This window comes from Podarcis bocagei, assembly GCF_964188305.1.
Source record: "Podarcis bocagei genome assembly, chromosome: 4".
Taxonomy (NCBI): domain Eukaryota; kingdom Metazoa; phylum Chordata; class Lepidosauria; order Squamata; family Lacertidae; genus Podarcis; species Podarcis bocagei.
The window spans coordinates 45,037,961-45,064,131 of record NC_138128.1 but is presented as its reverse complement, the minus strand read 5'-3'; the positions used below and the strand labels follow the sequence as shown (position 1 = coordinate 45,064,131).

The 26,171-nt window shown below is 45.8% G+C and overlaps 1 protein-coding gene across 2 annotated transcripts in view; it reads right to left on the bottom strand.

Annotated features, from left to right (window-relative positions):
• KCNIP2 (potassium voltage-gated channel interacting protein 2) overlaps nucleotides 1-26,171 on the bottom strand; it is a 116,448-nt gene that overhangs the window by 88,997 nt on the left and 1,280 nt on the right. The gene's annotated exons all lie outside the window — the stretch shown is intronic.

The window sequence follows — 26,171 nt, the reverse complement described above, 5'->3', positions numbered from 1 at the left end:
ACATCTCTTCCACCTGACACTTGTGTGGGAGGAGGATTTAGCATCAGCTCAAACATTCAAAGGAGGGGGGAACAGGCAGTACAATCGTTTGTGTTCCTTCATGGCAAAACATACTTGTATGCAGAAAGCAACCACTTCAGATTTTTGTTTGGCCTTAGCATTCAATGTGTATGATATTTTTCCTTTCTGTTCCCCCCCCCCCTGAATCCTGCTGTACCATATACATTTTATTAATTCTGAATTGTCTGTCAGCACAATAAAGGTAAAGGTAAAGGTACCCCTGCCCGTACGGGCCAGTCGTGTCCGACTCTAGGGTTGTGCGCCCATCTCACTTAAGAGGCCGGGGGCCAGCGCTGTCCAGAGACACTTCCGGGTCACGTGGCCAGCGTGACGAAGCTGCTCTGGCGAGCCAGCACCAGCGCAGCACACGGAAACGCCGTTTACCTTCCCGCTATAAAGCGGTACCTATTTATCTACTTGCACTTAGGGGTGCTTTCAAACTGCTAGGTGGGCAGGAGCTGGGACCGAAAGACGGGAGCTCACCCTGCCGCGGGTATTCGAACCGCCGACCATACGATCGGCAAGTCCTAGGCACTGAGGTTTTACCCACAGCGCCACCCGCGTCCTTCTGTCAGCACAATAGTGGAGTGCAAAACAGTTCTATGGAACATCAGACCTTATGTGCACAGATCCATGAGCTGCTCTGGGCACGACACCAAGTAGAGGGATGGGGGGGGGGCAGGAATTGAGCCACAGAAAGGCCAATTCCAGTATTGCAAAGCTGCTGTCAAATACTACCGAAATTACTCAAGAGTTGCAGAAACAGTCCAAACCAAAATAGAGCTCCATCTGTTGATCTGATGGAGAGCCATGCTGCCATCCCTGAGGTTTCTTTCCTTTACACTCCAGCAACGATGGCAGCCTGTTTAAAGCACGCTGTTGAAATGGCCTGGCCAATGCCATGTTCTTTCTGGCTGTGGCACCTTTGGGCGGTTGGCTGCCAACTCCACGCACCAAACTCCTTCTAATGGAGGATGCCAAGCCTTTTAGGGGAGCTCCCCAGAGCACAAACACTGCTTCTTGCAACCAAAATTTCACAAGCAAAGAAGCCAATGCTTCATACACAACAAGAACGGTTTTGGATGCAAGCAGAGAAACAGATCCAGAATTTCAAAAACTATAATAGCTTATAATGCAGCAGGGAGGTCCCCTTGTGCTATTCTGAAATGCACACACTCTCTCATTTCATAAAACAAAATGCAGGTGTGCCACAGATTAATCACAGCCAGGATTCTGTACTGCACACTAATAAATCCTGCTGTCTTGGGTCTCCCAAGCTCCCAAACTTGTTCTCATTGCCAACCAGGGAATCTCCCTTTGCCACTCTTAGCCTTCTAATAGCAGCTGCTGGGCTCCCAAACAGGATAAAGGGTTGAACAGCTGAACACAGCCTATTTTCCTGCACTTGGTCTGCTTCCTCTGGCTCTACCGATCAGCACACAAATAAGCATGTTAATAACCAGTTTGCACGAAGCCACGGCACTGACTGGAGGCCTCAGGAGTCTAATTAGTGGCACATTTGCCTTGCCTCCTCTTGTGCTGGAGTGAGATGCATTAAGGTTTCTGCAGCAGCAGAATCGTAGCTCTAATGGCCCTCAAACACTGCACCTGCATGGCTTGCCTGCATTATTCCACCTTGCCCAGTGAGGGAGGGGTGCTACATTTGCATTCCACAAAAGCTATCTGTGCAATAGGCTGCAAGTTAGCAAAAGGAAAGTATAAATTGTGCAGACAATGAACTGGGAAGAGCCTATTTCCCACGGTGGAGAAAGACCCCACCATGAGCTTCAGAAAGTCCTGGGCATTATTATGCAAGACAGACAACTACCCAGGCCTAGATTAATATGAAGAAACAGACTGTGTTCTTACTTCTTACCAAGTGCACTGGAAGCCCGTTTACTTAGAAATATAGTCTGGCCCATGTGGGCAAACAGGGAAATTGTTACTGATGCTATAAAATGCTGTTTGTAATTTTAGAGTATTGAACTATAAAACAACCCCCAAGATGCTTTATTTATTTTGCTCTATTTAAAAGACTTGGAGGGACGTGAGTGGTGCTGTGGGTTAAACCACAGAGCCTAGGACTCAGGTCAGAAGGTGGGCGGTTCGAATCCCCACGACGGGGTGAGCTCCCGTTGCTCGGTCCCTGCTCCTGCCCACCTAGCAGTTCAAAAGCACGTCAAAGTGCAAGTAGATAAATAGGTACCGCTCCGATGGGAAGGTAAACGGCATTCCGTGCACTGCTCTGGTTCGCCAGAAGCGGCTTAGTCATGCTGGCCACATTACCCAGAAGCTGTACGCCGGCTCCCTCAGCCAGTAAAGTGAGATGAGCGCCACAACCCCAGAGTCGGCCATGACTGGACCTAATGGTCAGGGGTCCCTTTACCATTTTAAAAGACTTACATGCCGCTTTCCAGAAATACTGACTTATAAAACGGTTTCCAGCCACTAAAATGCACCAATAACAATAATTAGGTTCTAACAATAATAAAACTATTGAATCTGATTGGATGGCTCCATTGGATAGAGCATGGTACTGATAATGTCAAGGTTGCAGGTTTGATCCCCATATGGGGCAGCTGCATATTCTTGTATTGCAAGGGGTGGACTAGATGGTCCTCAGGATCCCTTCCAACTCTACAGTTCTATGATTCTATGATTATAAGAAGACAAAGAAACAGACTACAGTAGCATTGGGCACATAGCCCAACTATTCTATCCACCTCACACCTTTCTCACCCTCAGAGTCAAATAAGACTCATCTGAAGCTCACGATCTCTCTGAGAAGATTTTTTTTTTTTTAATAAAAAAAGATAGAATTTTTAAGTGAAGCATAAAAGTTACATGTTCAGCTAAAGCTTGTGAATCTCTGGGAATGCTCCCTCTGAGCCAGGCAGAGGGCAGTAAACACAAATGCCAGTTATGAATTCACCACTGAAATTATTCTAGAATGAATGAGGAGGAAACTGAGTCAGGGATTTCACCAGAGGAGGAAGCGCATTAATGCCTTCAGATATTCTAAGCTGGGGAAGCAAGAGACAGCTTGGGGAAGAAGCTGCTTTCGCCAAATAGTGTTTGTCTCGTGAAGGAGAAAGGGTTGAATTTAAAACACCACCTAGCTTAGAACTCAATTTGTCTTTTCTATAACAGCACAGCAGTACGTTGCCCATGTAAATGCAACCAAATTTAAAGCAAGCCTTTCCAAGTGAACTTATATCAGGAAGCAGGATGTGTTACAGATCACTTGTCCTAGGCAGTTAGTGAGCAAAACTCTACTGTCTAAGGGTCAAACGACATGCTTAATTGCTGTTTCGTGACTGGAATTCTCAACATCATTTTCTTCTTCAAAGAATAAGTCATGGACCCCTTAGTTTAGATTGGGGTCGTGGCACAGGTTCATGCCGACAGCTGGATAGCCCAAGAAGTTTATAATCCCAGCGACCAAGTAACATAATGTACAGGTTTGGGGAGTAAGAACCAAGCTGCTGGAAGGCTCGGGAATTAAAACAGGAAAACCAGAGACGCAGGGAAAGATCCAGAGTAACTGATCTGATCTTTATGTCATGATGGACAAAGCTAGACTCCCTGGATGTACACCATCCAACCCTGTTTGCTTCTGGAAACAAGCAAACAAGCTAATCACTGGCACCGTCTCTTGCTAGGGCACATCCTCTCCAGCTGAACAGGAAAGTGGCCACATTCATTCCTCTATTGCTTGCAAGCTAATGTAGGCACCACAATGTTGTCCTCCCATTTGGTAATGGAATTCCTTGTCTCTGAACACATCTGTGATGGCTGGGAAAGGCAGAGGGAGACAAAAAAAGAGGGGTATGTTTGGCTCCATCAGGTATCAAGGGTGGAGTCTGCTACATGACCCTAGCATGCTATTCCGCAGCAGAGGACTATAGGCAAGTCCACTCCTCCTCTGGCATGCTGGAGCTGCACTCCCTTGTGGCTTCTGTAGAGGGGCAGTCCTGATGTATAGACAGGACTCTAATAATGACAACTGAGACCTCTACTTTCCAACACAAGGAAACCTTCATCCTTGATGGAGCAAAAGCTAGTGAGCCTGAAAGTCAGTTGCAGCGGCTGCTACTAAGTCAGTAAAGGCAGAGGCTGCTACTGAAGAGTGTGTTAGCAAGATGCCTGCACTACCTAGTGTCCCTCTTGGTTTCCTCTGCTGTCTGTGAGCCACTCGCTCTGCATGTACTGATACCTTGACTAGCCTGCAGAAGATTTAATTCTCTGCTTCTGGGTTTCCCTTGCCCCTCCCCTTCTTAGCATCCAGCTAGGCTTCAGGTTCTTGTGAACCAATCCCAAGGAAGCGGGGCAGCAGGAAACTGTGTCATCACACATTAACCCTTTGCAAGGAGCACCTGTTTATATCCCACCACCACCACATCCCTTTCTGTATTAATTACAGGCTGCCAGAATCCCCAGGGCAACGAGGTTTGCTTTTATTGGCAGTTAATTAAATAACTGTGGAAGTGTGAGGCCATTAGCACTTCATTTAGTTGGAATTAATCACATTATTTAGTGAGTCAGGGAAGACTGGGGGTGCCAGGGGGATTCTGGGGCTTCCAGGTGAAAAAGGAGCTATCAATCAGGTATGCAGGAGGCAGAAAGAATATTTTCAACATAAAGGTATTAAGAAGATCCTGCTGGATCAGGCCAATGGCCCAGCTAGTCTGGCATCCTGTTCTCACATGCCTGTGAGAAGCCTGCAAGTGAGACATTAAGTGCCACAGCACTCTGCCCACCTGCAATGCCTGGAAACCAGGTGTATGCAGGAGGATTCCTGCCTGTGACCATGGAGGCAGAACATAGCCATGATGTCCAGTAGCCATCAATAGCCTTTTGCGCCATAGATCTGTCTAATCTTCTTTTAAAGCCATGCAAAGTGGTGGCTATCACTACTTCCCCCGGGAGCTTTGCCCTTTTCTCGCAGGAATTTCCTTGTCTTCCTGCTGGTCTCCCCACGCTGTGAAGGAACAACTTACCTGGCAACTCCCTTTCCCAAGCAAGCAACTTTCTCAGCAAACCCCCCCCCCATCACCACCTCCACCATTAAATTACCGGTATTCATTTCCAGGTTTTTTACCATTTTGAAATGGGCAGCTGCCTAAGGGTGGAAATAAAATAGAGGCATCGTTCTGGTGGCTGAAGCCACACATCAATCCCCTTGGGTCATAGGCCATGTGGATGTAGTCAGTTTCCCACTGCCCATGACAAACAGGTCTAAGGGGTAGAGGATGCTTTCACTGGCTCTAGGAAGACGTGCCTGATTTAGGGGTCTTGGGAACCTCCAAACTAGTGTTTTATTGTAGCTGCATTGGGCAATAACAGTGCATTGGTGAAAGATTTATTCCACTTTCATTTGTTTTGTGATGGCTCCCCAACTCTTCCAGTGAAACAAAAGCAGGACCATAAAAACCCCCCCAATAAACCCCAGAACATTTGTGGCATGAAAAGTTGTAGGATTTCAGTAGGAAGTGACAGGGAAATAAGCAGTATGATCATCCCCAAACCCTTGCAGGGGCAAATGGTACTGAATGCAGTATCACACATGACCAACCTGAGAACATATCATCATGAACATGGAATCAAAAGGTGGTCTGGAGGAGACCTTTAAAACATCAAGCCACATTACACTTGATGCAGCTACACCTCTCCTTTTTTCTTAAATTAATAGCAGCACATGGTGGGTGGGATTGTTATCAGAATTTTAGCACATGTAGAGGGGAGGTTTATCCTTCCCTTCCCATCTATGACACCCACACACCAGCAAATACCCACCTCACCGGTCCACCAAGTTCCCATTGGTTCCCTTAGTGATTCCTAACACAGGAGTCCTTGTGGAGACACACAGGTGTTAACACATGACCATCAGAAACAACCAAGGAGCACGTTAAGCATTTCTGCTCCATTCAGGAACATCAGAAGTATTCCTGACTCGTTTGCCATTAGCAGAATTTCCATGTACAGGCACCACTGTCGTGTTCTGCAAATTGCAGGTTCTTCTGACAGCAAACAAGTCAGATATGATGCATTTGTCAAGTGCTGGGGGATGGGCCTTTGGACAGAAGTGGGGGGGGGGAGCAGTCATTATTTAGACGGCAAATAGCAAAAAGAAGATTTCCGAGGAGCAAAACTGAGGGCTAGGCAGTTGCTAGGCTACATGTTACCTTTATCACACAGGCAGTTTGAAGCAGCCTCTGTGTGTAGAACCACTGCTATGTCACACGAGATGGCTCCATGCCAACGCGGTTCTGCCTTGCCTTAGGTAACTATGAAAAGCAGACATCAGACCCAGATCCCCTCCCTGCTCCCACTCGTTGGAACAGGCTTCCTTCTAGTTTCATTAATTTATTAAATCTGTATACTGCCCTTCATCTGAAGATCAAACAAACCAATACCCCCCCCCCAAAAAAAAGGCTGTAGAATGTTAATCAGCCAAATGGTTGAAGAGGAATATTTTTGCCTAGAGCCTGAAGATACGTAATGAAGACACCAGGTGAGCTTTCTTGGAGAGAGCATTCCACAAGCTGGTACCCACTGCAGAAAAGGCCCTTTCTTGTGTTGCCACCCTCCAGACCTCTTGCAAAGGAAGAGCTTCAGATGATGATCACAGGGTTTGGGTCAATTCATACGGGGAGAGGCAGTCCTTGACGTATTCCAGTCCTGAGCCATTTAAGGCTTTATAGGTCAAAACCAGCACTTTGAATTGGGCCTGCAAACTCATTGGCAGCTAGTGCAGCCAGGCCAGGATCGGTGTAATATGCTCAAACAGTCTTGTCCCAGTGAGCAGCCTGGCTGCTGAATTCTGCACCACCTGGAGTTTCCAAACAGTCTTCAGAGGCAGCCCCACATATAACACGTTGCAGTAATCTATCCTACAAGTTCTGATGCCCTTCCTTGACATCACAGCAGCTCCTCCAATCACAGGCACACTTCTAAAACTGCCTTTCCTATGCAAGTTGCTTTCATGTAGTCATTTGCAATGTACTGTAATTATTATAACTTGTCCATTTCACTGTATGTACCAAGTATATGCATGCAGTGAGACAGATTGCCTACATGTGCCTTTTTAAAGATCCCGTCCACTACACAGATTTCTATACAGTGGTGCCTCGCAAGACGAAATTAATTGGTTCCGCAAGTTTTTTCTTCTTGCGAGTTTTTCGTCTTGCGATGCACGGTTTCCCATAGGAATGCATTGAAAATCAATTAATGCGTTCCTATGGAAACCGACTTCAGACCAGGTCCAGGGACAATCTGTCCCCCGACCTCTTCTGAAGGCTGGGGGGGGGCGAAAGTCTTTGCTCCCCCCCCCCCACGGCAGCATTTTAAAATCGCCCCGGACAGCGGAGGACTTCTCCGCTGTCCGGGGCGATTTAAAAGCCCTCCCGGGAAGGCAGCCAGGGGGGACAAAGATTTTCGCCCCCCGCCTGCCTTCCCCTCTTTTGAAGCAAGGGGCGGAGGGAAGAAGATCGCTTCTCCCCTTTGCCGCCCCTTGCTTCAAGAGGGGTCCGGGGAGAGAGAGGAAGGCGCACGCTTTTCCCTCTGTCCCCTCTTTTGAAGCAAGGGGCGGCAACGGGGAGAAGATCGCTTCTCCCCTTTGCCGCCCCTTGCTTCAAAAGGGGTCGGGGGAGAGAGAGAGGAAGGCGCACGCTTTTCCCTCTGTCCCCTCTTTTGAAGCAAGGGGCGGCAACGGGGAGAAGATCGCTTCTCCCCTTTGCCGCCCCTTGCTTCAAAAGAGGTCCGGGGAGAAAGGGGAAGACGCCAGCATTTTAAAAAACCTCGGGACAGCGGGGGACTTCTCCGCTGTCCGGGGCGAATTTAAAATGCTGGCGGGCGGCAGCAAAGCCTTCGCTGCCGCCCGCCAGCATTTTAAAAAACCTCGGGACAGCGGGGGACTTCTCCGCTGTCCGGGGCGAATTTAAAATGCTGGCGGGCGGCAGCAAAGCCTTCGCTGCCGCCCGCCAGCATTTTAAAAAACCTCGGGACAAAGGAGAAGTCCTCCGCTGTCCCGGGGTTTTTAAAAAACCTCTCCGCCCCCCGCCAGGCTTCGGAGCAGCCTTCCGAAGCCTGGCGGCGGGAGGAGGTCCGAGGACAGTGGGCAAGACGCCCTGTCCCGGAGATTTCCCTATGGGCTTTCGTCTTGCGAAGCAAGCCCATAGGGAAATTCGTTTTGCGAAGCGTCTCCAAAACGGAAAACCCTTTCGTCTAGCGGGTTTTCCGTCTTGCGAGGCGTTCGTCTTGCGGGGTACCACTGTATAGGACAGAGCATCTGAAGTGACCCACAGAGACTTCTCTCAGTGCCTCTGGCCTCTACAGTATAGGCAAGCTGTTCTTGAATTGTCAACGGCACAAAGGCATGGAAGAGGGACACTTACACTTTCAGACTGGCTTCCAACCAGCCCTTGTCTGTGCTGCCCTCTGCTGGAAGGCCTCCATTCTGCATGCTCAAGTGCCCTCAACTGGCAGCCAGTGCTGGGGTTTGCAGCCCCCCCCCCTTGGGTTGGACTGGCAGTTTCCTTTGCTTTTACTGCTGCAGCAGGCTTGTTGTGAGCGAGCGCTCGCTCCCCTCCCAGGGGAACTCTGTCTGCCGTCACCAGAACTCACAGCATTTAAAATTCATTGACATTTCATTGGAGAAAATTAAGAGCGAGCAAGTTGGCTTGAATAGGGAATTAGCAACACTCTCTCCCAGCAACTTCTCAGCGGTGTCAGAGGCAGTGGCAAATTGACATGCGAGGCGGGGGAGAGGGGAAGGAGTGAGAGCAGTTTGTGGAGCAGAGGAAAAGCTGGGCCCCGCCAGTCATAAGGCTGCTGGGATTACTGCTTTGCAAACGTACCTAAGGTTAGGGTTTTTGTTTTTGTTTTAATTCCCCTGCACGATGTAATTTTAAAAAAATTAATCTAAAGGGAAGCAAAGCGATTATCCAAATAGCAGCTCATTCGCCTAATCCAGTTAAAAGAGAAGCTCTGGTGAAAACAGAATGATAGGTCTTGCTGCAAAGAGACAGTCGAGCCCCCGGGGAGCCCCACCCCAAATCCTCCCAGACCTCCTCTAGGGGTAAAGAAAAACCAACCATTTATTTGCAAATTTGCCACAGCTGCCGAGAGTGTGGAGGTAGTGAAAGTAATTTCCACTGACCTCCCAGCTCTCAGCGCCTCCTTGCCGCTGCTTCGCATCAGGCAAGGAGGCTGCTCAGTCATGCGTATACTTCAAATCTATTGATGCCCAAATTTAATCAGGTGGCTGAGGGCAGCCCTAGAAAGTCGTGCATGTGACTCTGTGCAACACAGGACCCTCAAAGACTACACAGAGACATGTGAGGCCAAGCAAACAAGCAGGTGACAGTAAAGTAATGCTTCCCAAGTTTATTTTTGATAGAAATTCAAGCTAATTTCTGGAGCCCCCAACCCAGGCTGCTCCACAGATGAATGTGTAGACATACTTGCAAGCAATGGCGGGTCTATAGCCTGCTGCAGCATCCAGAGGTCTGTGCATTGGGGTAACGATGCCAACCTGATATCATTCCACTGACAAACTATTTCTGGCCCCCTTCCTAAAGAGGGACAGGCAAAACAGTCTGTGTCCATTTTGCAAGTGTTCATTCACACATCCATGGCTGTGAAGGAACAGTGTACTGTTAAAAGTATTTTTTAAAAGATTCTTCAGCATACATTTCTACAATCAGTCTGGCTCTCCTAGATTTGTGCCTCTGACCGTTTTCCTTTCGAGATTTGCTAACCAAGCCCATTCTCCCTTGTGCAGATCCATCTTCTCAATACTATTAGGAACAGCCAGGAAAACTCCCACTTTTGCCACTCTTTAAGCCCTTTGACTAAGTGAAAAAAGGCGGTCGCTAATCCACATTTTGTGATCATATTAGAATAGAATCATAGAGTTGGAATAGACCACAAGGGCCATCGAGTCCAACCCCCTGCCAAGCAGGAAACACCATCAGAGCACTCCTGACATATGGTGAATATTGCCGGAAATGCACTGCCTGCTCCTATGCATGTTTACTCAGAAGCAAGAAGAGGTTGAATGGACTCTGTCATGGATGCTTTAGTTGAGATTTCTGCATCGCAGGGGGCTGGACTAGATGGAGCCCATTCCAACTCTGCAATTCTATGATTCTAAGTCCTGCAGAGTTCAATGGGGCATATTCCCCAAGAATGCATGCACAGGATTGCAGTCACAGAATCAGAGATTAGAAGTCTTGGGTGGAGGCCAGTTGCTATTCTCTGCCGCTGGGCACAATCTTTTGTGGAAGCAAGCTCTGGAAAAAGGGGTCATTATCTGCCCTGGACACCTTCTCTCACGGGACAGAGTTTGTGGCAGAATGAGGATCTAAAATGTTTTTCAAAAGTAGAGGGCCTTCTCTTGCCTCTGCTCGGTTTTAGAACAATCCTCCTCAAATTTCAGTGCAGGATCTGTGTCTGCCTCCAACGTACTGGAAACAAGAAGGAGAACTGAGCAGAACCTGACTTCATGCAGCCCAAATCTGCAAGCTAGTGGCAGGGAGGCAGTGACCTTTAGGAATGCATTGGGATTCCAGGCAGGATCAGGCATTCCTGTGGATTACACAAATGGATAGAATAGGGTTCTCAGAAAGTACAGCTTGCTTTAGCCCATTAACTATAATTAATTAATTGCTTGCCTGTAATTAAAATTAACATGATCATCATGTTTCAATAAAGGTGATAGTTGGGTAATTTTACACGGTTATAAACAGAAGTCTTCCCTAGTCAAAATAATAAAAGATAGGAGGTACATGCCTAGAAGCAGAAGGCATTGTTTGCTGAGGAAATCCTATCTGTTGTCCCTCTTTAAGCACATAGGGCCAATCTACATGGGTTATTAATATGTCTTTGCATACAACTTTCAGGTTTTTGAAAAATGCAAAGAGCATTTGCTGTGATGAGAGGGCTGATAACTTTTGGAACCACAGCAGGCATGGATCAGGAAGGGGGGATTTCTTCCCAGTACAAATTCCAGCTTCAGAAGATGGATCTTACTCAAGACCAAAGCAGGGGAGGAAAGGGTTTAATCACATCCCATGCTGTGATAATTATCCCCCGCCCCTCTTTGGCTAATGCTATTTGCATTTATTAAAAGCGGCGCTGTTAAAAGCAAAGATGCATTTAAGGTCATGTGTAGCTTGGCTCTAACGCACTTCCTAACTCAAGATATGTCAAGTGCACAGATTATTTACAAAAATGCCATCAGCGCAGAACGTCTCCGAAAAGACAGCTCTCATTAAAACCCCACAGTTTTAGTCTGATTAAGCTTACGTGTTCCCAGCCATGGTCTAGAGCTTCTTATTAAAGTGACACCTTTCACGTTAGATGACAGGAAACACTGTTTGCCACCATGTGGAAACATGGAAGGAACTGGCAGCCAATTCCAGCTCTTGGGGGTGTGTCTGGATGGTACATATATTTTTTAAAAAATATATTAAATTGTATACTGCCCTAATCCCACAGATCTCAGGACAGTTCACAACACAAATCACAATATGACAGATAGTAAATATGTCTGAATTTTTTAAAGTGTTATTAAAGTGTTTCAAAATACATTTAAGATTTGGAAGCTCAGCATCATTAGAATCAATGCTACATGTTCAGTTAAACAAACTTAACAACCAAACCCAATTTGATGAGCCGTTATGTTGTTTTTGCTCACTCCCATTCCAGTTAAGTCTATTCTTCAGAAATTATAAATAGTATCAGGATATAAAATCAACAGGACCCAAACCCAGATTTATTGGTTTTCATCTGTATGTGCAAGAAATACTCATTATACAGAGACAGGTTTGATTCTCAGTGGAGTATAAGGCCAGTCAGACATTTAGATATTCTGCTCTGCTCATTCATAAGCAGAATTAATTAGCAACAGTAACTTTAAGCTCAGAGCCAAGGGCTCAAGGAGATATCCAGGATATTGAAGTATTTGAATGTATCTCGTTCTGGAAGACTCTTGTCTAAATCTTTTAAAACTCTTTCAAAATCTTACAGTGAAGTTAATGATCAACACAGGGGGAAAATGGCAAAAAGTTTCCCAAGACTTTTGATCCAATGGTAGAAGCAAATTCAGGTTTATTCCAGATCAAAATGAAAGAGAGAGAGTTAGCATTTCCAGATTTGGGCTGCAATCCTGTATTGCCTTACCTGAGATTATGTCCTATTGAGCTCTATTGGACTAACTTTTGGGAAGACACACATAGGATTGCTCTGTTAGGTTACTGTGGTTATGCTGAGCAAACTACAGACCACAATGGAGTGCATTAAGCAAGTTAAGGACATACGAAGGGATCAATATCTCCTTGAAATATTTACTACAGGCAAATGAAGAAGAAAGAAACTGGGTTCAAAAGAAGCAGCTTGGGTAATGTTTGAGGAACAAGCCAAAATCTGAGTGGATAATAATAAGATCAAAGGTTTGTTATAAAAGTTTTATTCCTCTGCCCTACTTTAACTTCGTCTGTAATTCTTCCTCAGCCAGTACAACAGAGAAACATCCACATATTACTTCCCTACTTTCCCCTGTCTCCCTTTCCTCTATTTTTTTCGTGCATGTTGAATTTTAGATTGCAAAATCTTTGAGGGAAGGGACCTGGTGCTATGTACTATGCAAAGCACCATGCACACTGATGATGCTATATGAATAAGTAAATGTTGGGGGGGGGGAAACCTCTTAATGTGCAAAATGGAATACAGATATTAAAAACTAACAAAAGGACTTGTCAGAATAAAGGGATGAAGCTATCACCTTGCATTAAGTTCTGCATCACTTCCGCTGATAATCAAAGTCAAAATGTAAGTGCTGGGTCAGTATGTTTGCAGTAGAGCATTTTCAGGTGGCTGTGCTGGGCTCAAAACAAAACAAAACCCCTCTCCCTGCTTCTCTTGTTCCCCTTTAAGAAACTCCAACAGCCAGGCCATAGCAGGAATCTCATTACCCATACCTGACTTGTTTATAGAGGCTCAGCTGTGCCAATCTGCTTTAATGGGACGTGAAGGACAAACATGCTCAAAAAACTAAATAAAACAACGTCAAATTGTCATTGAGTTGCCCAGAAAAGAGATCACTGGGAAGTCACCATATTCTGTCTTGAGTAATCAGAGCTGTCTATCTATCTATCTATCTATCTATCTATCTATCTATCTATCTATCTATCATCTATACAAACACACACACTTGTTTCTGCATCTCAGTCCCCAGTTTCTACAGGACTAGATGCACTCTGCTTCCTAGAACTTCTCACCATTATCAAGTCCTTCCTCTTCCACAGTTCCCCCTGCTGTTCTTTCAGCAGCTGAGGTTCAAAGGTGGAATGTATGATAACTTTTTAAGTTGCGGTGGGAGCAAAGGCACAATGAAAAATTTATTAAAATAATAACCGTAAGGAACCTTCATGGTTTAAGTAAACCTCCTTATACAGTGTTAGAAGAAAACTGAACTCATGGGATGCTTCAGAACATTGCTGGGTTGGCAGTCAGTGAGGTTGCTTTCACTGGGGCATCATAAAAGGGACAGTGCAAGCCGGGATGGTGCAACGGTGAGACTGCTGGGCTTGGACGTGGCAGAGAAAAGCTCAGGTCCTTGGTCAAGTCATAAAGCCCATTGCCCTTTTGCTACTTGGCCTGCCTCACTGTATACTTCTGAGCAGAGATGAGATCAGAACTGTAAAGTCTAAAATAATAATATGGGAATACAAACCCCAATTTTCTGACTAAATGGGGCAGAAATTAAGACACTGGAAAAGGGATGTCTAAGACCTAATTTTCCTTTCAGAATGTGGCAGTTTCCAGTGAGCCCACACTGATTTCATCCATACACCAAGCCTCTTGTATGCATGTTGACAGGATGCGCAGCTGTCATCACAAACTGGTTTGGGTCCACCATCATGATTGTTCATTCCCCTGTTCTAGACTAGAGGTGGAGGCCAAATAATGAGGTGGTGAAGGTTGATTTGGATGTCTTCTGCCCCCATTACTGCCACCCCATGAGTCAAAGTTTATCATAATCACTTCCCAGGTTGGACCGCATGTTGCTCTGTGGTTTTTGTACCTTATGGCTCTACGTTTTCCTATGAATCTCTAGGTACAGGGGCCTTACAAGAAGAGAGGCCACCCAAAACATTTCCTGTCTAGATTGAATATTCTCTGGATTGCTTTTTGTTAAACCAAGGCAGAGGAGGGTGTTTTTAAAAATAAAGTTAAAAGCTTCATATATGGGCTTTTTTAAAAAAAAGAAAACCCTGCATTGCTCTGGTTTAACAAACAGCTAAACAAAACTCAAGAGCTCTTCAGAATTCTGCAGGCAACATTTTGCATAGAGTCTCACAGGAAGACCTACTGAATGCCTGGAAGGCCTATCAAAAGAAGCAAGTGCTGGAAAGAAAGGCTGGGGTAACAATGTCTTTTTTAAAATAAAAAATACTGTATACAAGCAACAATACACACCACTCTGTCACTTTTTCATTTTAAGCCTTTAAAAAAGCAAGAAACACCTCACCTGATTTCTAGAGGCAAGTGAATTCCTTTCATTTCCCTCACAAAAAGCTCCTGCACCTATTTGCCTGCAATTTGGCAGGCTTCATCCACTCTTGAATGGCTCTGTACCTGTAAATTTCATCTACTTATAGCTACTTTTAAATTCCCCATGACTGTGAATTGGGGGGGGGCAAAGAACTTCATTTGCACAAAGCAGTTCAGAACCTGAAACACAGGTCAAAGTGGAAAGTGCACAGAGCAACTGGGAAACAGACTGGAAGTTTCAAAGAAGCTCACATACAGATGCAAAACATGACCGGTTTCTAACCAGGCTTGCCAATAGCAGCAGCAGCAGTAGGAACAACAACAACAACATTTTTCAGCAACTTTTTTTTTTGTACATTTCTTATTTTATTTATCCTTGTACCAACCCCATGAAGCAGATTAGAGAGGGCAAGAGCAAGGCAATTTCCACTGAGCTTCATGGCTAAGCAAGGAATTGAACTTCCAACATGGATGTCTTCCCCAGTTTACAGAAAACCTAAAAAGGTGGTTGCTAGTAAGCTCTGAATTTTGCCTCTGTATTTATGTACTGAATCATCATTTTAAATCTAGAATACAACATTGATCCTAAATTTATTATACAGAGACATGATGCTGGAGGAATTAAGATTATTTCAGATTAATTTACAATATAATAATGACTTAGTTTAATTTATGTGTTATTAAATTGTACATTGTTGTATATATTGTGCTTTTTTAAAAAAATACAAGCATTTTCTAAAAATAATCTATAACAGCACCAGAAACGTATGAAAATCCTATGAGAGAAGAGAGCAAATGTTATTAGAAGCTGGGGAAATATCCATGTAAACGTAACGGATTCAAATACTTAAAAGGAGGTGCTGAGCCCTTGACATATGCCTGTAAAAAGGTTGTTGTTGGCGTTGTTAATTGAATTAGTATTCTGCCTTTCAACCCAAACATCTCCAGGGCAGTAATGTAGCTGGCATGAGTCTGATTTAAATTGTGCTTATACTGTGAATCTAAATTCAATTTCATTTATAATGAATTGATTTATTATTTATTAAAGTATTTAGGCTGCCTTTCGGGATAAAGAAATCCCCACAGAGTGGTTTGCAATGCAATGCATTGCAATAAATAAAATAAAATAAAATAATATAAAATAAAATCTATTTAAAGCTCCACAAAGGTTATGTGGGACACTGTTCAAACCTTTGTCATTAGGATTTCAATAATTTCCTGATAGTCCAGTTCTCTGTATTTCCCAGGTGATCCTTATTTCACCTGGCCTTGGCTTTCCTTGTGCTGACTATCCATTTTCTTTCATAGTATGGGAAGAGACTGTCCGCCCAAACAAGCCCAACTGCTGCCTGCTTTACAGAACCTCCTGGATGACTACGGATTTGTGTCACTGCCCATTTCCATGAAAGATTTATTCATGCATTTTGCACAATGCCACAATCCCACATGCAACTTTTAAAAAGGATAATAAAGGATGATCTGCATGACTGCCTTGGCAAGCGCAATACCTGCCAGTGGGTGGAGGAAGGAAGCCTCAATGGAGCCCAGAGCAGCCTTTCTGGCACAGGAGAGCTCACTGTTGTGCAAACACAAGATCCTCTCAGAATCTGAAGAATTACAACAGCAGGCTGTGCCGTGTAAAGATGGAGTAAACCCTACAAACCCAGTGCTGTGCAGATGAAGTGCCGACGAGCCCTGAGAAAGAACTGGGGGGGGGGGGAGGGAACCATTAAGGGCAGTAAAGGGGGGTTGTCAAAAAGAGGCACCCATAAGAGGACACAATTCTACAGGTGCATCTATGTCAGGGTTCACCACGCTTTTGTTACAGAGAGCCTCCCCTGAATGAAGAGACAAACGGCTCTGGCATCTGCAGTCGTAGCTGACAATATGAAGACAAATTAGCCAGCAAAACTCACTTCTGAGTTTTGGCCAGGCAGATCAATGCAGGGAGGGGAACAGGAGGGAAAACCCCTGGCGTGCTTCACTGTAAGACCAGCAAAAATGAGGGAACAGCACTATTGTTGCCTTCCCCCACCTCCAACCACAACATCAGTCAAAACTAGGGCAGAGCGAAGATGCACACACACAGAGCGGGTAATGCCTAAGTACAATGCCTAAGATAATGGAGGAGGAGGAGAGCCAAGTCGTCCTTCTTGGCACAGTCAAGATATACCACCAAATGAAAGTGTGCGGCTGAGAGAAGTGAAAAACAGGAAGCAAATGAAGTCTTGGGGGGGGGGGGGCTGCAACAAAATGTTGCAGTGTGTGGAACGCTCCTATTCCGGATTCAAGCAGCAACCCATACCTTGTTCCAGGATATTCTATTCCTCCACCTCTGTCAATCCTCAATGGGCTGTTTTTTTAATTTCCCCATCCCTTTAGGTTTTTAAAAAATTACTTTTTTGCACTTCTGCAAACATTGCGGCTCCCCCAATGTCTGGTGATACCTTCCTTTTGTGCGTGGATGCTACTGTTTTGGCTACAGAGGATGAGTTCACTGTTGATATATCATGCTTTTTGTTTCTGCGTGCTCAAAGCAAACCAAATGCATTATGGCAGTGAAGCAACTCACAACATTCCTTACTGTGAATGTCTCACCCAGATTCTTAAAAAGAGAGCTCCAACCCATCTCTGTGTAGAGAAATCAGGCAGATAACTGTTAACAGAGACATTGTATGGAATGAAAGTACCTTGTTACCAAACGCCACACTGATAGTGAGAAAACTGGGACTCGTAGCCCAAGACCTTTTAATTTTCTGGTGAGACATGTCCGTGCCAAAGGGCAAGAAAGGCCAGACATGATGTCGCAGCAAACAGAGAGCAATATAAACTGCCTGTTTTCAGAAATCACAACATTAGCACAATGCCTTTGCACCCTGGTCAGATTTTCTCCAGCTGCACAATATTGACCCTGCCTCCCTTTTCAGCGCTATCCTAAACCCTCGCTCTCAGGCCAATTTTACTTTTGCATCAACTGAGAAATGTACACATTTTGCATTATTTCCATTTTATCCTGGCAAGTAACTCATTTTCTTCCTAGCCTGGAGAGCAGTTAAGCCCTACGCACAATCTGAGCATGAATGGGAGGCGCACTAGCACATTTTGCACATTAAGAGGAGAGGAAGAGCCGGCTGCTTAGCCAATGTGAGACCCCAGCTGGCTATTCTCATCAGGCCAATGGCCCATCTAGTGTAGCAGCTTGTTATCACCCCAACCAGCCAGATGCCCAAGGGAAACCGCCCAGCGAACTTTGAACACAAGAGCACTCTTCCCTCCTGGGGTTTCCAGCAACATCACTGCTTCACCGTCTTTCGTTCATTAATCACACAAGAACCCTGCAGATAGGCTAGGTAATTATTACTCCCATTTAACAGATGAGAAACAAAAGCCCTGTGTACACCCTCCCATTCACTCTGTGTGCAGAGCACTCCCAATGCAGTGATGTACGGGCAACATGAGCGACCGCCCATACCTATCATGCTGTTTCTCATGAGATACTGTGTTTGGATGTGTCTCCCCACAAACCATCTTTGATCTGAGTTGAGAAAAGGAGGACCCCACTGTATTTTTAACCGGTAATGTCTACACAGCCTAAGATGAAGAAAGCGCTGCACCACAAGTCACCTAGGACTTAGTTGGGATCATGCCCACTGGCCCTCCCTAGCTTTGTTGGCCCCTTCTAGCTTGTACAATTAAAATGGAATAATCTACCAGATGCAGGCAGTTTTAAACAGCGCAAATTGCCAGTGCCCAGAAAAAGCCAGGAGAAGAAGATTGCATGGCTTGGATCCTGATTTTATATGGCTGTCGTATTAGGCACTGGTGGTTGGCTCTCCTGCAGATGGATCGTCCTTGAGGTGCTACTGCCTACAGATAATTGCTGATTAGTGGGGATAACAAGGTCCCAAGTTTCCATGTAAACCAAGACGTTAGACCAGGAAGGCCATGGAGTTTATCCAAAATTGTGTCCCGACCCCCTCAAAGCCCCAGAGCCCCTGTTGCATAGCTTTGTTCCTACAATTCCTAAGAAGGGAGAAAGCCACCAGACCCGGCTGATTAATCACCAGCTTCTCAGTGTAGCAATCTGCCTTAAACCAAAGTGAAAGCACTTTGCTTAATGAAATCACTGCTGATAAAAAGGAAAGCAGGAGGGGGAGAAACTCCAGCCTATCGGAAAAGCTGGGCCAATCTGCCTTGCCTTTCCCCTGTCCCAACCTTCCCCAACGGGTAATCTTCATTTTATTAATCTCATTTTGAGCTCTTAAGAAATAACTCCGTAGGGGTTTTAGTATCTTTCAGGGAGCGCATATGCAGGAAAGGACCACCTGGAACCCAGCTGAGTAGCCACATCTCTTAGCAGGTCAGGAATGGTACTTCCCTCTCCTTTGCAACCCAAACCATTCCTACCTTCCATCCTTAGTTTGAGTGATGGCGGGCTAAGAATGATTTTTAATGATTTTTAATGCTTCCCCCCGTCTAGCCTTTCATTGTTGTTGCATGGATTCTGAGTTTCTGCGACACAGCAGGTGACAGCTCCGCTTGGATATGTCTGCGAACAGGGAGAGCGTGGGGGTGGGCTGCTCCTTCCCAGGAGCCCATAAGCCACACAAGCGCTCATACCTAACTGCCAAGCTCTGATCACCTAATCCATCCATATGGCAAATATGGGGAATCCCGGACTCTTGAGCAGCTGATGCGCTTCACCCACGGGAGGGTGCAATGTTGGCACCAGAACCCCCCACACAGCATCTGCACCTTATTTTCTTTGGAACCATTCCTTGTGCTTCTAGCTGAGCACTTTGGATGCTCTAAACTCCTCTTATATCTTCCTGATCGCAGTGGCGTAGTGTGCAGGGGGGGCCGGCCGCACCGGGTGCAACATCTGGGGGGGGCGCTCGCACTCGCAGCTCTCTGCCCCTACCTGGCTCACGGGTTAGGGGGCGCAAATTACTTGCCTTGCTGACAACCCACGCTACGCCACTGCCTGATCGTCCAAAATGATAACCGCTCAGGAATTCATCCCAAATGGCTAGATTGATCCAGGCTCTCTGCTTACTTTCGCTTCCCTGCCAGTCCAGTTAGGTGAGATGACTTGCTTGCATCTGAAAGGCAAGGGGGGTGTCTAGCACACAGCCAACAGGGGACAAAGGTTTGGATTTGGCCCTGGCCGAAGGGTCCCTCAGAATTTCCCCCAAAAGAGCCCCCCACCCATCCAAAGGTAGGGAGGAAGAGACCACCTATGTCTGGCCCAGTGCTGGAACCTATGAAAAGGAAGGAAGCCAGGCAAGGCTGAGATGTTGCTGAACCATAGACAGCTCTGTGTTAGCAGCTTGCTTCACGAAAGGTTGGGATCAAACTGAGGCCTTTTGTGGCTCTGTCTTCCTCCAGGCTCCACCCCCGTGAAAGAACATAAAGAGTATCACAAAGATGACTAAGATCTGGGGTGCTATGGAGTCTGTAAGCACCCAAACATGAACCAGGCACTAAGGAATGTTCCCATCTGGATGGACCAGTATTTGGGAGCTGGATCAGCCCCGTCAGACCACCTCAAACTACCCCAGGACTACCTTTTCTGTTGCTTTTATAATAGCTCCACTATCCTGAGCTGCAGTTCTTTGGTTTTCCTAGCTCCTGCACTAGTGAAGCCCCAGTGGTACCCAAGTGTCACTGTGCATCATGTCCGAAAGGCCCTCTGGATGCTTAGAAATCTTCTTGCCTTCATAATATGATCAGGCTCAAAACTGTAATCCAGTGTTTTCCCCAACCAGGTTCCCTCCAGATGTTTTCAACTACAGCTCCGGCCAGCATGCCTGTTGTCCAAAACATCTGGAGTGGACCCAGCTGGGAAATGTGACTGCAAGCAGCACACTAATGGAGCACACTAGCACTCCTGTAACAGCCCTAAGACACAAGCAGCATGAAAACCTCATTTTGCACAGGTGATGGCAACATGAAAATGGTCCATTCTGCTAATTCAGAATTTCTCCCGAGTTGCTGATTAACGTGGGCAGGTTGAAACCCTGCAGCATTTTGCAAAACCAATCCCCTGTCAATGGGGCTTCACTAGACAGGCTAAGAAAGACAACATCTGTCCTTTGTTCTGTCCTTCCAGAATCTGTACAAAACCATCTTTTCAGATGAAATTAAATTAAGCCACAAGTTGGAAAAAAATAGCCCCAGACAACCCCTTCCAACCCATCTTCAGCTTGGCTGCTGGCACCAGTGCTTTGCCACGGGCTCCTCAGACCCTCTCCAAATGCACAGATTTTGGCGCACAGGCCCTGTTCACCCTCTGTCCATGTCCTCTTGGAGACAAGCCCAGCTGACTTGGACCAGCCTCTGCTCAGCACCTCAAAATCCCCCACAAGCCATCTGCTTTGTACCACAACAGCAGCCCCCAGGCACTTCGCTGCACACATACACCTGCGCATCACAAAAACCACCACCTCATCTTGACTCAGAGCCAGGTGAAACAGTCACAAATCAGATTCAATTAATCAGCCTAAAACAAGGGAGTTTCCAAGCCAGGAGAGCAAGAGAGAGAGAGAGAGAGAGAGAGAGAGAGAGAGAGAGAGAGAGAGAGAGAGAGACTTAATTAATGGGCACAGCACAGAGAGAAGGGGTGACATGCAGTATATATGGACCCAAACAGCATAAGGTGCAGCATCCCTATAGGGCAAAATACTTGTCCTTGGAAATTTCATGCCACTGGGCTCAGTCTGGTCCAGATCGGCTTTTCTACCCACTTACTCTGAGTAGTCTCCACCATAAAACCAAATGGGTGGTGGTGGGGAGGCTCCAGCATACAGGGGCCAATATGCCCATGGACCTTTGGGGATGAAATTAGCCCGCTCAAGGCAGACATTTACAAGATTTTATGTTAACAAAGACAAACAGGGTGTCAAAATCCAGCAGCAAAATCTATATCAGAGTGTCAGCATAAGCAAAAGAACTCGAAGGGGGTGGGGTAAGATGGGGGGAATGTAAGGGGAGGCACCTCCACACACACACTAATTCTGCCTCATGCACACACCACTTGCTACATAACACACACAATCGTACTCCACCGCACGCATGCACACACATCTTACGTGCTGTTTAAGTATACTGTATGCACAACAATCAGATCGCTCATATTCAGGCCAGACAATAAGCTGTTTTCTGTAGAAAAAAGAGGGGAGACCTCAACGTGTGCTATTTGGATAGATAAGAAAAGAATTCTGGCTCATACTGTTGCCTCCTACAGGGCTTAAAGCTCGCTGGTAGCCACACAGCGCATGAAATGCCAAAAGTTGTTAAAATACCATAGCCTCTGTTGTCTTTTCCCCAGGCAGACAAATAGTTGAGGGCGATCGTCACACCTCGCTTTCTCCTCCCTCACACTGACAGGACCAGGTTGCCTGCGTGGCCTTACATTTCATGCTGAAAGGGTTTTTAATCACAACCCCTCTGTGGGCTGTAGGGGGATCAGGCCAGATGCTACTTTGCGATCATATACATTAATATGCTTGGCATTCCCCAGTAGGTGGCTTGGAAGAGGCAATATGAGTTACTGCAGTTCTTTACCTGTCACTGTAATGGAGTGAAGTAAATTTATGCCTTGACAGGGTCCCAAAGCACAATGTAGGCTGTTTCTATAGTGATCATTCACCCGCTGCCAAAATGCAGCTGTCTCTGGGGTTGAGCACAACAGCTGTTCTGCGTCAACAACATGGCAAAGGATTTGCGAGGAGAAGCCTACTGGATGGAGGCTCAGGGGGAAGCAAGGTATGGATGAGGCAAAATGGTGACCAGAAAGTAGGTGCTACCAAGAATGGGAGACCAACTACATCTTTATCCCTGGCAGGTCTGATGTTTTAAAATCATGAACCACCAGAACTTGTGATTAATCTCCAATCGGTATTTCACATTTCTGCCTATTTCACAAGAGGCACCTTGTGAGTTGTGAAATAAATCACAAACAGTGCAGTGTGGTTAGAACCAGTCACAAAGTGTTTGTGGTCTGTGCTGGGGGCGTAATGAGGCAAAGCCAGCCAACGGTTTTAGCGGAAATGTAAGGCCGCATGAGCGGGCCACATCTGCCCATAGCATACTCCAACCTTCTTCAACTGGGTATCCTACAGATATTTGGGCTATGAGTTTCCTCAGTTCCAGTTAGTACAGCTGATGGGATGATCATCGTTGTACAAAACATCTGGAAGACACTTGAGTGGAGAAGACTTTACAAACTGAGTGGGGTGGGAGATTGTGCTTTGCTGCTGTTTATGACTGAAGACGTTTCACATGTATTTACAGTGCTTCAAGAAGCTGCAGGACTCATTTCACCAGAACCATAGTGAGACGAAAGAAATACATGTATGCTGCAGTCAATGATGCCTCTGTCATATTGCCACCATCTCTTGTTAAATCTATTGGGTAGAATTCAACAAGGTTTTCCTCAGAGCAGACCCACAGAAATTATTGGTCCTGACTTCATTTCAATGGGCCTACTCCAAGTACAACTTGGCCTTGATACGGGTGGCTACAACAGTGGAACAGATCAGAATAACAGCAACAGCAAGGGTCTAATACTTCATTTTCAGGTTCAGATTTGTATGACAGAAGAATGGGTCGTAGCTCAGTGACAGGGCATCTGCTTTGAAGGAAGAAGACCCCAGGTTTAATCCCAAGCATCTCCAGGTAGGATAGGACTGGAAATGTCTCCTATCTGAAACCCTGGAGAGCCACTGCACATCCATGCAGACAGCACAGAGCTAGACGGGCAAATAGTCCGGCTCATTATAAAGCAGCTTCCTATATTTCTACACTTCTGTGCCCAGAATTCACCCTCTTTCTCACACAAAGCAGCAACTTGTAGCATCTGTGATGGCTTCAGGTGCTTTTTATAGGGTTTTGATTTCCAGGTGGCAATGGTGGAAAGCAATGTGGAAAGCAACCAAACTGGACACCCACTTGTGCAGACACTAAACAGAAGAGTCTAAACTCATGTTCCTCACCCCACTGCAAGGTACTCATCAAGAATTGTTGTGGTGGCAGTGGCATTCTGAAAGTTGCTCAGATCTGCATTACAAACAGTTGCACAGAAATGAGAAGGCTGCTTGTGCACAGTTGCTTTCCAATGTTTTAAGACTACAATTTTAGAATAGCAACCAATGGCTAAGAAATAAGATTGCACTCTATAACTCAGGGGTGCAAAACTGGATACAGCTGATGGGTCAAATCCATATCCACTGTGGACCAACTTTGGACATTGTATGACAACCTCAAAGTGATAGCTTAACCATTCTGTGGTTTCTTCTAGGAAAGTAAAACCTGCATGACTTGGAGATGAGATTGGACCAAGTAAAGGGTCTAGCCAGATTATTGATTCAAGAATGCTTTCCAACATCCTTTGGAAAAAATAGGGCTGTTGCTGAGTTAGCCAGAAGCAGCACTGAAAGTGTATTGCATTTTTATTGGCATTCCAATAATATCTTGCTCGGTGCCACAGGCACAGTGATGTATGTGAATACAATCCTTGGCCAGAACATCATGATGCTTTTTAGGTACTCTCGAGGCCAAAGTCATTCTGTTCAGGATAGCTAAGGCTGTCAGGCACTTCCAGAATGAGGTGTGTCTGGAAACACTGTGCACACACAGACACCAAGGGCACATCCACACTTGCGCTTGCCCCATGCCTAGAAAGCACAGGACTGAGCAGTTTTCCCCTTGCCCCACTCCTTTCCCAGGGAAAATTCACTCTTTAGCTTTAAATCAGAACAAACTGACATTTGCTGCAATTGAGCACCAAAGAGCGCTAAAGGGAAGGCAATGGGACAAGGAAAAGTGTGGATAAGCCCAGGCACTTTATTTGCCTTCTCACTGTGTGCCAGTTCACACAACCATCCTTAGCATGCTCATCAACACAAGGTAACTTTTTAATGACTTCAGCCTGTTTTGATCAGGCCTAGTGAATTCTCTACACACGACCAACACTGTGCTTCATTACATTCCTAAGAAAACTTTGAAAAGATGGTTAAACCAGGGTATGTCAGGTCACAATGTGGGCTTGCACAGCAGCCCTGACCTGAATCTAGTGAAGCAAACAGACCTGCCTTTTGTCCCCATCACTGCCCCGCATGATGTCTGCAGAGGCACCCTGCAGATAAAGGGACAGTTGCCAGCACAGCACTGTCAGACAAGGAGAACTCAGCCCCCACTGCGCTTTCTTTGCAAGTCTACTGGGAGGTCATATTTTGCTGCACGTTCAGTGCAGGTGACAGTAGCTCTATGTGATCTTCAGCCACATGGTTTGACTAGCTCCATAGCAAGTGTTCTGTTCCCTTCATTTCTTGTTTAGTCTTCTGACTAACTGCCTACCGAGGACATATACAGCAGCTGTGTCTGGGAAGAGACTACAAAGATGGGGATGAATGACTCAAGGGAGTTGGTGACAAGAGGATCTGTGGGGTGGGGGCAAAGAGACAGTTGACCTAAAATGAGGCAGGAAATATGAAGTTGTACCTGAAAACGATGGGGCAGCATAAGTGACTGAGATGGAAGGGACAGGATCTGATCCCAACCTACCAGAAGCAAGTACACCAACTGACTTAAAAGACAAAGCCTATTCATTGGACAAATCCCTTTAAAAACCAAAACATATTGGGTGGTACTCAACTAAGTTGTATTCAGAGTAGACCCACTGAAATCAATTATCCTAACTTAGTGCTGTAATGTTCATTCCTTTGAGTAAAACGGAATTGAATAACCCCCTATTTCCTTTGCAGCAGCTTTATACGTGAAGTTTAGTTCCAAGAGAGAATTCTGTCCAATTGTAAAGGGAAATGAGGAGACAGAGAATGAATCCATGATGACATCCAGAAACAGCAACAACAATGGAGAGGCATTACTCATTTTCACTAGTAATTGTGAAGCAGAACTCACTTTGGAAAGCACAGATTTCCTGCTTCTAACTGTGTCTCGCTTTCCTTCATATGAAAAGAGCACACGGAAATCTGCCTGCTGAACAGGGTACTGTGAAATCAAGGCTGTTACCTGGACAGCAGAGAATTAGCAGCACAATGCTTGCGTCTCCCCAGCAGGCTCTGCAATCAAAGGTTGCAGCCTGGGAGGCACTCTATTTTTAACTTGATTTTGATTTTAAATCCATATGGACGTGTTAAAGTCACTGGAGAAATGGGAAAGTTGTGTGGGCTTTGAATTCCTACTCAGCTCAAAATATCTCCTTTCATCACATCTCTGCGGGTGAAGAGCCCATTTTGCAGGCACTGAATTGCTTAAATGACATTTAGGGGCAACAGGCGCAGCGAAAATTGGACTACTCTGCTATAGCAGAGGACCCAGTGCCTTTGACAAAAACCAGCACCATGGAGAGCTACAGGCCTCTGGAGGGATTTTGCTAGTCCCCTGTGCAAGGGGTTCTTTATCTACTAGGCCCTTTTCCAGGTGTGGGGAAACCACGAAGGCCCCAGGGGGCATGCCTTCCCTTAGTAAGCCAGACACACCTGAGATGCATCTTGATGCTTTACCTTGGTGTCTGGAGTAGGCAAAGG